The following is an 18857-nucleotide window of genomic DNA, read 5'->3' on the forward strand; positions in this document are numbered from 1 at the left end:
TGAAGCTAGTACATTACCCACTGGCTTGTGCCCTTGGACAAGTGAGTGCATCACTTCTGTGACTCAGTTTCTTCGTCTCCAAACTGAGCAAAGACGACCTGACTCTTGGGGTAGGGACCAGTGGGCTGGTCCTACAATCAGAACTTCCGTGGGTAGGGCAGCTCAAAGCCAGCATTGGGAATGCTGGTTTTTCACAATGGTCAGTGGAGACCCAGTGTCCTCCTCCACGGCTGGCATGTCACTCCTGCTAGAATGCCCACGGCTGAGCTGTGACTCCCAGGAGAGTGGCTTTTCTCTTCAGCTGTCACTACAGAAGCCCGGGCTGACTATTAAACAAGCTGCTCCGACTCCACGTCCTGCTTTCCTGTCAGCGGGAGAACTACCGCTCCAGAGGACAGATCTTCTATAAGGAGAGACAAAGTGTCACTAGCAGGGATCAAATCAAGAGTGAGTCCTTTGGTAGCAGGTGTGGGCCGGGCTGCAGGGAGGCCAGGCCCACTCAGTTCCAATTTGTTTCGTTCCAAGTCGGTGTCTCCCAGCTGCCCACACAGCCCATGCTCACCTTCAGATCTGGGACTCTGGCGAGGAGCAGCAGGAGGATGAGAGGGCAGAGAGGACGTCATGGTCATGATGTTACCATGGACTGTGATGTAAAGATGTGAGGTATTTGAGATGATGAAGACACCTTGTCCTTTTCTTTGCCCTGCCCTGGCCTTGCTGTCTACCATCAGAACCATGGCCAACCTAACAACAGGCTGTGTCCAAATCATCCTTGAAGACATTCGGGATCTGAGGTGTGGCATCTATGGGAGTAGAGGATTGGCTCCTGGAGAACTCTGCACTGTCCAGAATCAGCAGCAGCAAAGGGCAGCAGCAGTGCTGAGGGCTGAGCCCTCCGGCTGGGAGAGGCACTGCCCGGGAATGAGTGCATCATTACACGGAGGAGGGTCTGACGCTGACCGGGTGGTGGTACTCTGGGGTGAGTGAGCCTAAGGTGCAACCTGCTGTGTTGAGGGGAGGAACTCTCCAAGCAGACCAGGTAAGTGTGGGCAGAACCACTGACCAAGAGGGTGGACTGTGAGACCAGACACTGGGTCTGAGACCTGGGCACCATGGAGAATCTCTGAACCTTCTCCTGACTCAGCTTCTTCAGCATTAAAATGGAGGTGGTGATGACACTTACCTTCTAGACTTGTGATGACAACAGAGACGAGACCAATGGAAAGAACACGGGGCAGGCACTGGTACATGTTAAGCATCACGTTCAGAGGCAGAAAAGGTGATGGTATTTCGGGCAACGGTGACATGAAGGGGGTGATGATGGTGACACTATAGGTAGATGGGAAAGATAATGAAGATGATGATGATGATGATGACGATGATAGCAAGGATGATGCCTTAGTTATGCTTCCTATTGCTGTGGTCAAACACCTTGACCAAAAGCAACTTGGGGAGGAAAGGGTTTTACTTCAGCTTAGATGTCCTGATTACAGTTCATCAGGAAGGGAAGTTAGGGCGGGAACCTAAAGCAGAAATTGAAGCAGGGACTACAGAGGAGTGTTGTCCACTGGCTTGGTCCTACTCACCTGTTCAATTTACTCTCTTGTACACCTCAGGATGACTTTCCCAAGGAGGGCACCACCCACAGTAGGCTGGACAGATGGTGAAGATGACAAAGGTGATAAGGAAAGCGGAGACCAGGATGAAGAAGATGATGACAGTGATTCCAATGACAATGGTGATGATGGTTATGCTCCAGCTGATGATAAGAAATTAATGATGACTGTGAAGATAATGCAATAGCAATGGTGGTGGCAATGATGGGGGTAAGGGTGACGATGGTGAGGGTGCTGGTGATGTTCGTGTCAGTGATGCAATGGTGAAGAGACTAACAATAACAGCAATGACGACTCTAACAAGGATAGAGATACTGCGGCTGCAGCTGGTGATGGTTCGGATGCTGCCAGGGATGCTGAATTAGTGATAACATGAAACAATAGAGTATAGAGCAAAGACTCCCCATCCATGGACATGAGCTGATTGCTCAGGAACCCAAGTCAAGGTGATACCCGGGCCATGGAGGGGATTGGGAGCAGGCGTGATTTCACCTTCCTTCCATCAGAGCTAAGCTCTACACCCACCTTTGCAGAGTGAAGATGCCCTTCACACCTGTGTGATGGGGTTGTTATGACTACCGCATCAACGATGGGCAGCACACTTGGGCAGCAGAGGTGATGGTGAGTATAGATTCCTGAAACCTGCTGATCCTTCCCTCCTCACTCTCTCTGGTCCTACCATGACTTACACATCAATGGGGACCCAGTGAAGGCCCCTGATCAAAGCCTATCACCGAGACACATTGTCTATTCTCTCTTCCCTCACCCTGGAGAAGAGGATCTGGGGGAAAGGTGTCACTCTCCAGGACAGGTGGTGGCATCCCTCTACTCCTGGACTCTGTGGAAGTGGTTGCCTTCTGAGGGCAGCACCACCCTCTTAAGCCAAGGACCCGGTCTCACCAGCCTTGTCAAGGGCATTCTGTGAGCCAAGCAGGGAGCAGGTCTATCTATAGATTGATCTGCATGCTGATGGAGACCATCAATGAATTGCTGTCATTGCCCAGTGCTGGGTAGGAATTAAGCTCCTATTGGAATATCATCTCCCGTGGGCTAGCAAGGAAGCGACTTAAAATTACAAATGAAGATCACACTAGGTGAGAAGCCTCACCCTCCCAGAAAGGGGACCATTGTTTTATTCTATTCTGTTTTTATTTTAGAAATTATCTTTCCTCACCCAGAAACGCATGCTCAGACCATAAGCTTAGTCATGCATCTCTGCAAGCCCACCTCCCTTGCTGAAGGCGGTCAGGCTGCCGTGACATCCTGTTTCCAGCCATGCCTTGGGCTGCTTTTGTCACCAGAACTGCGAGGAGTGTCCCCAGGGCCTCCAGATAGTCTAGTCAGAGGCTGTGTGGTGCAGACGCTGTCACAGAAACTGGGGAGGTGAGAGTCTAGAAGCAAACAGTTGGGGGACAAGCAAATCTTAGAACTGACCAGGGTTGCCTGAAGAGGGCCGAGCCTCTGAAGACCCAGGCTCCTCCTGAGGGCAAGCAGAGCATCCCAGGGAGCCAGGCCCCCATCTCCAGCCTTAGCACACATAATGGGATTTCATGGAATTACTAATTTCAAGTGCAGTTACTGCTCAATCACTGCCTTGCAAATGTGATTTTCTTCCTTTGAAATGGATTAGTGGGACTGACTTGGCCTGGGTACAAATCGGCATTTGTGGCTGGAGCACGGACATATGCTAATGTCCCCATTGTCCCTGTGCAGTCCCTCTGCCAGACCCAAAAGGCAGATTCCACATCATACCAGATTGGGGTCAAAGTGCATCCTGCCTGCTCTGCTCTTGGGGGAGCCACAGGTTGCCACTGCCGGGGGCATACTGCCCAGAGGCCAACCTTGTCAAATAACATCCCAAGTAAAAAGTCAGCGGCAATTGATCCTTATTGTTAGACTGTTCACCACTGTTTCCGAGCCCTGAGACACTCCCTGACCTGAAAGAGACGGGGACATAGCAGTCCATCTGGACCAGGGCTGCCAGTCATCCCAGAAACCATTTGCCACAAGAGCCTGCTGTCTCATGGGAGTTCCATCCAACAACTCCTTTTACTCGAGGGTGAGTGGCTGGTTCAGCAGGCTAGCTTCGTCCAGCAACTCTGGAGACTTGGGACAGGAAAAGTCTGGGGTGAGGTCTCCCCACCCTTGCCTTGTAGGTGGAGTGCTTCTAAGTTTATCCATATGCTGTGCACGAGGGCGTATCTGGGGCTTTTATTCAGAAATGGATGTGTAATTCTGTGCATGTATCTGGACCTATTCTTCATTCTTTCTGGGCCCACTGTATCCAGCATCAGAAAACATATTCTAAGATACTCCCATCTTGATAGGGGGATAGGAGGGACCAATGGGGATACCTGCATATTCTATATTTTAAAGATGCGCTTGTACTCCCTCCATGCTGTAAAGAGGAAGCAGCGCAAACAAATCATCACTAGCTTAGCCTGTACACACTAGTAAGGGCTGGCTTGTCTGAGTCAGCCCCTCCCATCCAGATGCCCCTGGAAGAAGAGAAGGTTCACACCAGCGTCAGCTAAACATACCAAGAGGTACCAGAGCCTGAACAGCCGTGAGGGAAGTGTGTGAGGGGTGATAACAGAAGAAGACCAAATGTCACAGACCTCAGAAACATGGTAAAGCACCCCACCAGAGAGGGCCCCCTGAGCTCTGCAGTGACCCACTCCCCCCTCCCTCGCCTTTCCCAGAGCCTATATGTAAGGCAGATACTTAGGATGGTAATCCCACCTTCTCAGGCCATCAGCTGTCTGAATGAAACACACAACTAAAAGATGCAATTCCGGTCTCTGCTAATTAGCCCCCGTTGAGCCGGGCGGTGTGAGCTCCGGTATTCTGGTTACAGTCTTGCTCTTTGGCCCCAGTCCTGTGGTTGCTGTCTCACCGGGATCTTCACTCTGTCAGCACAACTCTGATGGATTCTGTGGGGGAGGGGAGAAAGGGTACACTCCATTCCACTTCCTGTCCCCTACTTTAATGTGCACCTCACTCACCAGCCTGATTTAGGGGTGGCTCAGATTAAGCTGGCCAAGCCTGGGGACACAGACTGTTCCCATCCTACAGACCCAGGGGAAGCTGACTCTGGGCAGCCCAGGTGGGCACCCTGAAGCTCCCAGATCCCCTTAGGGCAAAAGAGGTCCAGTCAGCCCTCTAAGGGCTGCTCCCAGAAGGTCACTCAGCTTGTCCTTTCAGCCTTGAGCTCCCCTAATGTCCAGCATCCCTCCTGCATAGCCACCCACACAGAGGGACCCTACTCAGGGCCATCTTCTTCCTGGGTTCTTTATCAGGGCAGGGGCTCATGGGCAGGTGAGGGATGTGATTGAAGGGAAACTGGGAAGTGTAGAGGTGGCTTCCTCTTCATAACAGTGAAAGGCAGAAGGAGTGAAAGGTCTCCGCAGAACAGAGTTCAGGGGAGGGGGCAGTCTACAAGGACTTGGTCACAAGAGACGTGACCAGCGGAACTTGTTCTCGCCTGGTCACTCCTCTTGCTCTGCACCCTTACCACACCTCTGTTCCCCATACACAGGGTCCACCTACCCGGAGCCTCGATCTCTCTCCTCCCACATCTCCATCTAGACCTCCCCCAAATGTCACCTCCTTGGACAGCCCTTCAACAGATTTAGAGTGACCCTTCTTGTTGATCGCTGTAGCATAGAGCCCACATCAAAGAGCACAGTGGCCAGACTCTACCCTCTCCCTCAGGCAAGGGTCTCCATGCTTCCAGCTCAGCTTGCCAGACACAGGCCACAGATTCCAGCCATTGATGCCCACGGGGGTCTTCAAAACAGATAAAGCTCCAGAAGTAATTGCACCAAGTTTACTCCAGAAGTAATCCCATCCCAGGGATGAGGCTGAGCTGCTATCACACAGTTGTGCCTATGGCATCCTTTAGCAGACTGGATGAAGAGCCTCCCTCTCTAGCATGGCCAGCATCCCCCTGTTCCTGTCCCACGTCCCTGCTATCAGAATACAGCACCAACCTTTACACTCATGGGTCCTCGATAGATGGGTCCCTGCATGAGCATAGATGCTCTAAGGATTCCAGTGCCTAAAAGAGGAAGAGTTCAGACCGGAACTGGCCATGTGTCCACCGGAAGCAGGTGGCACACACACTCTGCTGTATTTCTCACAGCGAATCCCCTCCCCCACCAGAGAGCCCACCTACACGCCCTGGAAAGAAGATGGAAGAGGTGCAGCTGGGCATGGGCCTCAGGGTCATGGCTGCTGCCGTAGACACCTCCCTCCTGATGTGCAGGTACCGTCTGGATCTTCTTAGTAAGGACACCGTGGCTACAGTGGGATGTAGCCAGGGCTTGGAGCCTCTCCATTTTGTTGATGGACAGATCAGAGATGGAGGGTGTGGAAAGTGGATGGGAGAGACCCCTGGGGCTGTAGGCTTACTGTGTTCTCCCCACACGAAGACCCTCCCTTGTGCATCTAGTTCTTTATGAGTTGAGTCACTCAACCACTGGCTAGAAATGATCAAGGGGGCCATTCAAGTGCTTTGTTTTGTTTTTTTGTTTTGTTTTGTATTTTTTTAAAACGCAGAATTGGATTTAAACCACACTCACCCGGGGCACCTTGATGCTATTTCTGTCCTGGCTACTTATGCTTCAGAGCTCCGAAGCACGACCCTGGTGTTCAGGGTCCAGCTTGGGGAGGAGGCAGCATGTGAATACTGGATCCAGCCTTACTGCATATGAGGCTATACGGGGGTCATCTCTTGGTAGCTCAGTTTCCTCTTGCTAAAATGCTGACATTGGTACCCAGAGCACCGAGTGAAGGTCAAATACGAGCAATCTTCAGTAGCCCTGGGTGCAGGCCCACACAGCAGACTCTTGGTAAACACTGTCAGTACTGACTTCCCCGGTGCTGGCGGACAGTCAAGGGTGCAGGGTTGGGAATCCACTGGGTTGTCTAAGCGTGTCTCTTGGTGACGGAGGTGCTGGGATGCGAGGCTTTAATCAGACAATGCCCCCTCCCTCAGAAACAGAGTTCTGGCCTCCGTAATTATTTATGTTAATATCCACTTCTTTCCCTAAACCAGCATTCCTTATCACCTCAGTCCCAATATTTAAACGTCCATTTTGGGATAATCAAGGGAGCTGGCGAGACTATTTGTTATTTTTTAACACGGAAATTGATATTCCGGTTTCATAAATCCTGCCTTTCACGCATCGCCTATGGGTTATTAGCGTTCAGTCAGCGCATTCATTTCGCCCCTTCATATCTCATTTCTCCGGCTCACCTTCCTGAGGAAGGAGACAGGCTCATGAGTCCGCAGTCAGCTCACTCTGGGCTCTTTTTAATTTACACCTGACAGAAAACTAAAATTGCTCAAACTTCAACTTCCCATTTTCCCTCCGCTGTCTTTTCAGCCACTATTGTTCCCTTTTCTCCTTGTTTCTTTTTTTTAAAGATAAAACTTCAAAAATGCAGAGTGAATGATTTGCAAGTGGGCAGGTCAACGGCATATTCATGATGTTTGGCAGAGGCTTGGAGTCTTCTGGGTGTAACTCTTTCTCCTGCTTGGCTAGAGTGAGATACATTTGTATACATTTTACCCCTTTAGCTTCTGCAATAAATAGAATTGTTTCATAATTGTGTTTTAGATTGTTCTTTGGTGATTGAATATGAACAGCTGGGCTTTGTGTTGATCGTGCTTCTTGCCACTCTGCTGAGTTTGTTAATGCATATGTGGGTGGGGAAGGGAGAAAGAGAGGGAGAGAGACTTTGCAGTTGTTAAAATAAGACTTGACTTGATTTTTAATGGTGCTTGTGTGCCAGTGAACAGGAGCGCAGGTGCCAAAGAGGCCAGAAAGGGGCGAGAGATCCGCAGGAGCTGGAGTTACATGTGGTTGTGAGGTCCCAGACCCCCATGCTAAGAACCAACTCAGCAATAAAAACAATAAGAAAAGAATCAGATCAAGAGTAGTGGGTACCCTTAATCACCGAGCCATCTCTCCAGTGTACTAGCCAGAGGTTGTGGGGGTCCATCCTTGACGGGGTTCAAATGTTCCAGGATAGGATCATCTGAATTAGAAAAAATAGGTAGGAGGAATAAAGATACAACGGAAATACAGAATAGACAGAATAGAACCGGGAGAGTTATCCAGTGTGTACTGAATACTGAATATGCCTGTTTATTTTCCACATGTTTATATACCCCAAGCCATAAAAGGGAGGAAGAGAAGGCAAAAGACTGCATTAACATGACTCAAAGGGCAAACAGAACAATCACTTAGTTTAATACTTGAAATATCAAGCAACTATATCCTTTAGTTAAGCTTTCTGTTGTTTAGGCAGGACATGTAATGACCACACCTTAGACCAAGCATTCTGCAGGCAGCCGCTCCCTGGCTCAAACCTCCTGTCATATCCTGGAAGGAGCAAGAATAGGCTTGAATTTTTGACCTTTGGTCATGGTGGAGTTGATCCACCTCTATGGGCCACCTTAATATCCAGAACACCAGGTAACCACACCCTAGGCCAGGATATCTTATTTGTAGCTGCTCCTTAAGTCAGACTTCTTGTCAATAACCTTGAAAGAGCAAGAGCAGGCTTGAGCTCTCTGACCTCAGTCAAGGTGAAGCGGCGCCTCTGTGGGCCTCCACACTCCAGCCACCAGTTGTTTGGAAGTTTTTTTTTCTTTTTAAGAACTAGCTATAGGTTTTCCTGAATCAGCTGATTTTTCTATCTTATCTCTGCTGTGTCCTTTGTTCCCTCTCTCCCACTGGTTTTGGATTAACTTTGCTCATCTTTAGAAAAGTATGAAGTAAGATCACGGATTTGACCTCTTTCTGTTTTAACTTTGCTGTTCACAGCTGTATATTACCCTGGCAGAGCAGCTTTCCCTGCAGTCCAAAAGCTTGGTGTCTTTTTAATCTTTTTCTTCTTTATTTCATTCTAAAGGTAGTTCCCCCAGGACTTCTTCTTCTAAGAGCTTTTTATTATTATTTATTTATTTTGGATTTTTTTTCTTTTCTTTCTTTCTTTTTTTTTTTTTTTTCGAGACAGGGTTTCTCTGTGTAGCTTTGGTTCCTGTCCTGGAACTAGCTCTTGTAGACCAGGTTGACCTCAAACTCACAGAGATCCACCTGCCTCTGCCTCCCAAGTGCTGGGATTAAAGGCGTACGCCATCACCACTCAGCCTTCTGACAGCTCTCGAGAGTGTGTGGCTCGGTGCCTTTGTACATCTCTGCTGTCTTTCTCTCGCCCTCGGCTAGCTTCGATCCATTCTGTGTTGTTAATCATTTGAAACAAAGACAAAGAAAAGGTCTGTCCTGGACAAGGCTCCACACGGGCATGCATCCTGTGGGTGTTGGCAGTGTGTCCCTGGTATCTTGGTCCAGCTGGATCGTGGCATCCGACTCCCCCATTTGGTTTCCATCCCTGTCCATCGTCGCTGCTCCCAGCAGCACCTCCATTTCTCTTCTCATTTTCAATGCCCTTGCATAAAGCTTCCCTCAATGAACCCCCAGTTCATCAGAGCACCCCGACAACTAGGCCTATCCCCCCACAACACACACCAGATACCACCCATTTCTTCTCCTGCCCATTATTATCTCAGGAAGGCCCAACCACAGGAGAGGCTGTGGCTTCACCTCCCAGATGCAATGAGAGGCCAATGATGAGGGTGGTCGCCAAGGGACACAGCTGAGGTTTGACACATGGTTGAGAAAACATTAATTATCTGGAAAATAGAATTCAAAATATTTTAGGTGAAGTCAAATTAGCCTCCAGCTGGGACTCCGGCTGAGCAGATGTCACCGTATCACATCTCGTTGCTTCTGTCTTCCCTGCATCTCTGCCACGTGAGTTTAATTCACAGAACTTAGCCTTGCTCTCCTGCTCGCATGCCACACCTGAGAGGCCTGGACCGGTGCAGTCACAGCAGCCAGTGGTGAGGTAGTGCCGCAGGCCAGGGGGTCAAAGTCCAGGGCCCACCCAGCCAAGGTCTTGTCTTGGACACAGGCTCTCATCACAAAATCCACATGGGCTCCAGAAAAGACAGGGCCTGTCCCCACAAGGTGCAGACAGTGTTCAGGGGCTCGTGCCTGAACCAGCGATGACAGAGAGGAATTCCCCGCTGCTCTGTAAGTGATGGTGTATAGCTCAGAGCTGCCAGCGAGAGGATAAATGGCCCCCAAGAGCCTGTGGATGTGTGAAAGCCCAGATCATAAAGAGCAGTTTTCTTAACAAAATCCATCTTTAGATGTATGGTTTTCACAGCCGGGATGGGAAAAGCACAAAACACCCTTATCTGAACAGAACACGAAAACACTCTGGCAGATCCAAGAGCTCTCTGAGCCGGGAGGCCACTGCTGGGCCTCCACCAGGTTTGTTTAGAAACGGCAGCATTGTTCGCAAGGTGGGGACTCACAGGGTCTTGGCTCAGCTGGTGGGCCTGTCAGGACTCTGCACGAAGCTGTGCCAGTCCCTCTGGGGCACGCCCTTCTCACCCCTGGCTCCTGTCAATCTCAAGGTCAGCTCCACCCCTGAAAATGAAAGCCAGCTTGCTTCCATAGAAGAGTTGTTTTCCTCTACTTTTGAAAACCTGGCCTCCCGCATCAGCTTCCTGCCACCACCTTCAAAACCCACCACTGACTTCGGGGCTCAGCGGATGCATGTGTGATTTTGTTTTGTTTTGTTTACTTTTTTTATAGATCAGAAATTGGAAATAGGCATCACACGGCTCAAGTCAAAGCATCAGTAGGCTGCTCGCCTTTCTAGAGACCTGAGGGGAAGCGTGTTGAAGGATTCAGGTTTTAACACTGAGGTCCCTTTCCCCTGATGGCTGCCAGTTGAAGTTTTATCAGCTTCTCGTGCCCTTGTGTTCACTGTGGCTCACATCTCCTCTGTCCTCAAAGATATTTCTTCGCTCTGATTTGTCAGTGGGCTCCTTCGGGGCACGATTATCTTACCAGAAAAACTCACGGGGTGACACTGGTCTGCCTTGGGTCCTTCAAGCTCCCTGTGATCTCCAGTTCCACAACCCTAATCACAAAGCATTTTTCCTTAGATTGGTGACATGTTCACAGATTCTGGGAATTGTAGTGGACGTCTAAGGGACCATTGTCCGCCCGCCAACCACAGCATCTTGAGTAGAGTTGGGGTGGAGGTTATCCTGACTCCATTTCCCCACACGAGCTGCCCTGTAACTTGATGAGGGATTCTCTGTCCACCTCATCCAACTTTAAGGCCAAACTTCCCAAGGTCAACGGCTTCCAAAGGTTCTTCGCAGAACTTGAGTCTGTTTGTAGTGAGATCCTCGGGATGTCCACAGATGTGGGTTTCTAGAGTACAGTGGACAGAAGTTGATCGAGTCGGTCCCCTTTGAAGTGTGGTAGCATCTGTGCCTGTCAGTTATGGCCAGTGAGAACAGGGATAGATGTCCAAGAAAATTAGGAATAGGGATTCTAGGCCAATGCTCAACTTTCAAGCCCTGGGAATGACTTCCCCTCTCTAAGCACAGATGAGGTTAAATGAACATGCGAGGGCCCTTCTGGCATGTAACCTCGTGTACAATCTACATCCAGGGAAATGCCTGTTTAAATCCAACAGAGTCTCTTTCATAGGCCTGTCAATCAGATCTGATCTTATCTTTTTTTCCTTCATCTCCACAGAGCCAGAAGGCTTTCTCCAGCTAACAATGCCGCCACCCCTGTCTCCCACCTCTTTCCTTGCAGCAGCTCCAGCCCACCCCCACTGTGCTCCTACCCTAAGCCTTGACTTCCTGGTTTCTTCTCCTGGGATACGTACCCCCACACACACACAATTACCATCTTGAAGAACCTCCCTTGGTGGGGCTTGCCAATTTCTCCAGGGGCCTTCGAAGCAAAATTGAAATATACATGAAATATACATGAAATTTTCAAAGACTGATTAGAAAGGATAAGGAATAAACACAGTAAAACTAATCCATCAGACATGCCAGATACCAACGGTGAACTCTAATCCTTGCACAAGAGACTGCAGCATGTGGCCTTTATCTCTGAGCCCTGGGATGTAGGATGCTGAGTGATAGCTAAACTGGGCAACGGCAGAGCCCAAGGCATGCAGGAGGACGCGTGTCACTTCCCTGCTGGCTCTGCTTCTTCTCCATCACAAGATATGCCTTCTTTGGTAACAGATGCAGAAGAGGATCGTGGCCATAATCATTTCCAAACATCTGTCCTTACAAAGCTATGTCCGTCCCTGTCCTAGTTAACTTCAGCTGTCAATTAACACAGCCTAGAGGCATATGGGGGGAAAGCCTCCATTGAGGAACTGCCTAGGTCAGATTGGCCTGTGGGAATGTGTAGAAGGGTCAGCCCACTGTGGGTGATGTCATTCCCCAGGCTGGTGGTTTTAGGTGGTACAAGAAGGCTGTGTAAGCGTGAGGGAGTGATTGAGCCAGCAAGCAATGTTCTTCCATGGTTTCTTCTTTGGGTTTCTGTTTAAGTTCCTGTCCCAGCTTCCCTCAGTGACAGACTCTGACCTGGAAGTATAAGCCAAATCAACCCTTCCCTTCCCTAAGTTGCTTTGTTTAGGTCAGAGAGTTTTAGCTCAACCACAGAAAGGAAATGAGAACAACTTCCTAGCCATACCACCTGCCCATCTCTACGGATAAGAGATTCTGTGCTCACTGCCATCAATGCAGGGCCAGGCCACCACTATCTCCATTGCCAAGAAGAGGGGCTATGATGGCACACACCCCAAAAGTCAGATGTCTCTGCACCTGCGATCTCAAGGAGTAACAACGTAGCCAGCCTCAATGCGGCCACCCCTTATTGCAGGAGGGGTAGATGAACTGCAGAATGGAACAACTTTTTCAGTGACTCCAGCTGCTACCAAGGGGTTCCGAGGCGGAAGGGCTGCAGCAGATACGAGGGGAGCTTGAGAGGTGCCCGCAGAGAAAGACAGACAGATGTTCGCAGAGCCTCACAGAGATTTGCTCGCTCCCTTTTCAGTCAGACCATTCTGAATCTTGCTGGCTAGCTGCTGCTGTGGTGGGCCAAGGGCCACAGGGCCCTGGGCTCTTTCTCTCTGTAAAACCTCAGATCTCTCCATGGGGCTTGTGCCTCCCTCCTCTGGATAGAACTGTAGCTACTGCAATCCCATCAGCTCCCTGGAGACTCCACCAAGAGCTCACCACCTTCCGCGTCTGTCTCAAAGCTTCCCATGTCATTAGGCCGCGTTCCTGGTTCCCGAATGAAGCGGAAAATCCCGGGACTAGGGTTTCACGCCAGCGCGCACGTCCACAGTCTGCAGCTCTCTGATAGCCCGGCTCAGTGGTGGATGATCCTGTCAGCTTCCGAGGGTGTATGCTAAGCATTTAGGATACAAACTCAAAATCCACTCCCCGCTTGGGGACCCACCCAATTACAGCCTATTCCATATGGAGTGGATGTAGGAAGTAAGAGGAGGTACTGAGACTCAGGGGCATCACCCATGTGGGTCCTAAGAGGACCACGCCATTGCTGGGTCTAGGGGGAAGGGGGCTGGTAGCTCTGTAGAAACAGGCGAAAGCTGGGGGTGTATGTGTGACCTGAAGGCAACCGGAGGGGGGGGGGGCTGAGAAAGTGGAGCTGACTGAGTGACAAGCAGATGTCCAGGCCAGTCCCATCTTAATGTCTGGAATCCTGAAGGTGGGGGACTGTGGTGGTATGAATAGCCGTGGCCCTCAAAGACTCATGTATTTGAAAGCTGGGCCCATAGGGAATGGCACTGTTAGGAGACCCATTAGGCACAATGGCACTTGTTGGAGAAGGTGTGGCCTTGTTAGAGGAAGTGTGTCCCTGTGGGGGCAGGCTTTGAGGTCTCCTATGCTCAAGCTACACACAGTGTGATAGCTTCTGCTGCCTGCAGATCAAGATGGAGAACTCTCAGCACCTTCTCCAGCACCATGTTTGCCTGCATGCTGCCATGTCCCACCGTGATGATCATGGACTAAACCTCTGGACTGTAAGACAGCCCCAATCAAATGTTTTCCTTTATGTTACTGTGGTCATGGTGTCTCTTCACGACAATAAAACCCTAGCTAAGACAGGAACTTTCCAGGCAACAGAACAAGGAAAATCTTTATATTGGGTCCCTTGGGAGCCTGAGACCCTGGTGGGCAGCATCTCTGATCCCGTGATCCAAGCCTGTTCTTTGTCTCTGATTGGTGCAGGGATGGTCTGCACATGGTCCAGCCAGTCCAATCCCAGGAAATGTGATTTGTCCTAGGGCGGGTGGCAAAGGCTCTCACACTTTCCATGCCCTATACCCAGCCTCTAGAGATCAACTCATGGCCAATCAGAGTGAGGGTCAGACCTGCCCCGGGACTGACAGGAGCTGGGTCTGGGAGGAAGCAAGGGTGACCAATGTCCATCCTGGCACAGTAGCCACAGCTTCTGGATCCTGAAGTCAAAACTTGAGAAGCCACAGCAACAGCTGAGATGGAAGGACTGAGCTTGGCTCTGATGACGTCATGAAGCCCTACCCCCAGCCTGGCTGGAGCCAGGCCTGCTCTCTGTAGAGATTTGATTCTGAGAGCCAGCCCTGCCCCTCCCCTTTTGTTTCCTGAACACACCCAGGGTAGTAGCTTTTGTTCCTGTCACCTAGCTCTGCCACACTGAGCGCTCAAGCCTCAGTTTCCCCTCTGTGAGAGGAGTCAGGGAGGCTCCCAAATGAAGCTGTCACTGGCATGAGGGCATTGGGGACATGGGTGTCCAGAAGGGCCATTTTTTCATTTCTCCACTTCTCTACCCACCCTGAGGACGAGGCAGGGAAACACTGGCTATCCAGAAACCTTGCTGCCCCGAAAAGATGCTGTTCCCTAAAGCAAGATCCACTGCCCATCTGGGTTCTCTGCATCCATCCTGGTCAGATCGAAAGGAGCTGGCAGGAGAGGCTCTGCCCACTGGGGCTGGAGACCATGGAGAGTTCTGCCTGCGTAGACATTGCTGCCCAGGGCTTGTCCTTATAGAGTTCCTCCCCGACACTCAAGCAGGCTTCCATGCTGTCCCTGTGAGAGGAGAGTGAGCTTAGCCTTGGCAATGCTGTTAGTCTTCTCCAGGCACCAAAGACCCATGGGAAGGAGTTGAATGCACACCCTATACCATTTGGAGAGAGTGGGGTGCTATAGGGAACCACTTGTGGGCAGCCAACTCTGCACACCCTACACCATTTGGAGAGAGTGGGGTGCTATAGGGAACCACTTGTGGGCAGCCAACTCTGCACACCCTACACCATTTGGAGAGAGTGGGGTGCTATAGGGAACCACTTGTGGGCAGCATTCATGGGAGTGAGGCATCTGGTCACCAGGAGAACACAGACAGATATGATCACTGTAAGTGACACACGCATCACCACATGTGAGCTGCAGGGAGCACACATGCTGGAGTCACAGAACATACACACATAATGCATGTAAGTGACCTGCAGAGTCACACTCCCCTGTGGCAGTGAGAACATGCCAAAGCAGACACAGGGATCCCAAAATGACACACAGAGAGAGACCATAACACAGGAAATGCACAAAAATCACCCATATCAGCCCCGTGCTCAACCATGTGACCCACAGGGTAAGACAGGAAGAAACAGGCACCCCAGATAAACACTAACACAATGACACGTGCAAGGGACTCAAGATGGTGACACATTCTAGTAACAAGGCAGTTTAAACACAAGCGATGTGGACAATAGACCAAAGCCGCTCACACCTCAACATAATACATGTGAGGAGCCCACCTGTTGCCCAAGTGAGCACGCACAGGCTCCACATAGCCTGTGTTTGGTGGGCATATATAATACAAGAGGGTTGCCTTATTTCCCAGTGTCAATTGTTCAGTAAGTGCTTTGCAGTAAAGCCTTTATCTCCTAGATTAAAAAAAAAAATGCTTATGCAGACAGTCCTGGTTGACATCTACATAAATCTCTCTGTTGCATTCTGCTGCCCAGGCTTGCCCCCAGCACCCCTGCTCTTCCTGGAAATGCAGCACAGCCGGGGGGTGTGACTGCTGAGTCCAGATGTGAGAGAGCACAGGACCCAGGAAGTCTCTGGAAGCTCCAGCTTGGCTGGCACTGCTGAGAAAACGCCTGCTTCCTGCATTATTAAAGGACTCTCAGGATGCGGCTGGTGGACCGTGGGAGTGATGCTGGTCCCAGCTGTCCATCTTTGCATCTTTCATGGTAAAGTGATGCAGCTGTATTATCTTCCAGCACTCACCACACTGGCTGTCGGAAGACCGTGGACCACAGGTAGTCTAGGTCCCTGAGGGGAGCACAGGAATGCAGGCTGCTGGGTACCAGCCACTTCAGCGTGACGCTGTCTGATCCGCGCCCTTCCCCACACCATGTGACACGCACAGGGCTTTAGACCCAGGTTTTCTAGAAAGGCAGTTCACTCTGGTGCTTTTGATGCATGGGTCTGGCGTGATACAAGTGGACTCAGAGTCCTTGACTTCCTAGGTGTGCATCTAGCCAATCAATTTTCTTGTCTTTAAAACAGGGTGTAAGGATTTGAGGTGTGTAACTATGCAATTAATATCCTTGTCTTTAAGGTGGGGTGTAAATGAGAAGGTGTGCTCCTGTCATCTGAACTGCCCAGAGTCACAGTCTGCAGCTTGGGACCCAGGAACCAGGAGCCAGTCCTAGAGATGATGGCCTGAGACCACAACACAGCATGGGTTTGAACTCTCTGACCACAAACACTGCTGCCCGGGCTCCGGTACCCACTCAGTGCATATGGATTCCAGACACGCCACGGCCATGCTCTTTGAGACAGGCTTGGGAATTAGACCATGCCTTATAATGACTCTGCCCAAACTGCCCTGGCTCTCCTCCTAAACTGGCTCTCCTGCCAGCATGCCACCTATTCATGACGCTCGCTCTTGGAGGAGCACGGAGAGCTAAGAAGGGATGTTCTGTGTGAATTAAAAGTGCATTAAAGCTCTCAAAAGACATCAAAGTCAATTTCAGTTTTCCAGAACAAAGTGCATATCTCAGAACGGCGTCATGGTTCCCAGCGTTAGGAGTGCCCCCTGCAGCGCCATCTCTACCGCTCACTTCCTGGGCGTGGTCTGTGCCGTGACACTGGCCGTCGTTTTAATCACAAGCCCATAATGCACAAATGTAATTAGGAAGAAAGGAGACACAGGCCCCTTGGAGGGTAATTATGTGCTTGTTACGGCTCATTTTCCGTGTCTCATGGTGTGTGTAACTCACTCTAGGAGCCCAGCAAGGACCTGGGTGGAGCGGTGCCATGTGTCACTCTGTACACATTTCTAAGTTTCTGTGTCCAGGCTCTGTCTTGTTGCTGTAGGTATAATACTGCAGACAGAGCACCCTGGCCCCTGGGGTGTCTCCCATCTACAGCGGATTCGGAAGGAGGCCTGAGACTTTCCTATCAAGGCACGAGTTAAGCCAATGGACATTACAAAGAGAGAGCATGGCAGGCTCTAATGACATGGTGCAGAAATCTGGGGAAGAAGTCCCCAGGAGAAGACATTTAAACTGAGAACTTTGAGCCAGGTAGGTGAGAGACTGAGAAGAAATACAGAGCCGCAAGTTCATGATGAGGTCACAAAGAGACCCTGGGTATTCAAAGCTATGTCCCCGCTCCCAGCCTTTAGGTTATTCCATACCCCTTGGGGCCTCCCTTAGGGCACCATGAGGCCCAGTTGAGAACCTGCCAAGAACGGAGCCAGAAGTGGTTGGGAAAGGGCACAGACCGACCACAGCTCAGCAGGAAGTCAGGCATGTCTCCAGGGACATTGTCATGACACTTTGTCACTGAGCTTTAGAGGAAATGGATGACACCATCACAAGTCAGCACCCTGCCAGGCAGGCGAGGAAAAGCACAGGCTGTGGCTGCACCTGCTGGCACATCCTGCCATCACCCATTGTTGCCCGATCGCTGAGGAAACTCGTGGGGCAGCCAGGTGACAGCAGGTGACTTGCTAGTCCTCCCTGGAGGCTGAAGAAGAGTGGAGAAGTCCTTGCTCCTGAGAGGCTCCTATATTTAGAACCTATGACCAGCTGGCGAGGGTTAGATGGATGTCCTGCATTGGCAGGCAACACACCTAGAAGTTCCAGAGGCAGGGCCCTCGAAGACCCACTGCCATAAAGTTGGGGCTCTGCACCATGGTGTATCCCACAGAGATGGTCACCTGCTCCTGGGACACAGTGAGGACCACAGGGAACTAAGGGCACACCCCACAATGAAGGCATGAACACATGGGACCCTGGGTACCCAGAATGCTTAGGGGATGACCATGAACAGCTAAATGCTTGTGGAACACTGAGAGGGAGAGTCACTGGGGGCTGTGAGGGGTACAGCTGAACCCCAGCTGCAGGGAGCTGCTCTCTGCAGTCAGTCCACCAGACATCACTCCTCTAGTGACAGTGGGCCATCTGTGAGTATTGAGAACTCCATGCCACAGGAGCTGAGACAGGACAAAAGCTTACTTCCCTAACAAACCTAAGTGGACAGTATCATGCAGGGCTGGCCTTGTGTTTACCTCTGCTGGGGAAGGGCCTGTTCTGTCCTGTCTCTAGGGTCCCCTCTGTGTTTTACTTCTCTGAAGTTCCACCATGGCTGCTGAAACTCTAGCTCCACGTCAATGACAGGCTGTGGCAGGAAGGCCACCATCCCTCCTGACTCTAGTCTGACTGCCCCAGCCCCCTCCCAGCTTGGGTACCGGCTTCACACTGAGTTACATCCTGAGATGTACCCAGGGAGAGGCAAAGACATTCTCCCAGCATGGCCAGAGGAGAGGAAGGGTGTCGTGGGCACCAGCCCCCAGCCCTTGTGGAAGGAGCCTGGCCAGCGTCCATCCACAGCACACAGCAAGAGAGAAGGATGACCATTCCGCAATAGCAAGCGGCGAACGCAGAGCAGGAGGCCGCCTGCAGCATAGCTGAGCTCAGAGCTGCAAACCCAAAGGATGCAGAAGAGGCTATGGGGCCAATTACAGAGCAGCTGAGCTGGAGGCAGGAGGCGCCAGGATCCTGGATCCCTGGACAGACTCCATTAGGCCCATCCTTTCTTCCTGATTAAATCTCCTCTAAGTGCAGCCTTCCTAAGGGAGAAAGAGAGCTGAAGGCTTGCCGCTTGCAAGAACCACAGGTGGCATCCCCCAGAACCCTGCTGAAGCTTCCAGCTGGAGGTGATGTGTGGTACAGTCCTTCCCGCCAGAGTGATATCCTGGGGATCATGCAGTGACCCACCAGGGCCTCCATAGTGTGTCCAAGAAGGGGTTC

The sequence above is a fragment of the Chionomys nivalis genome, chromosome 3 (genome assembly GCF_950005125.1).
Source record: "Chionomys nivalis chromosome 3, mChiNiv1.1, whole genome shotgun sequence".
Classification (NCBI taxonomy): domain Eukaryota; kingdom Metazoa; phylum Chordata; class Mammalia; order Rodentia; family Cricetidae; genus Chionomys; species Chionomys nivalis.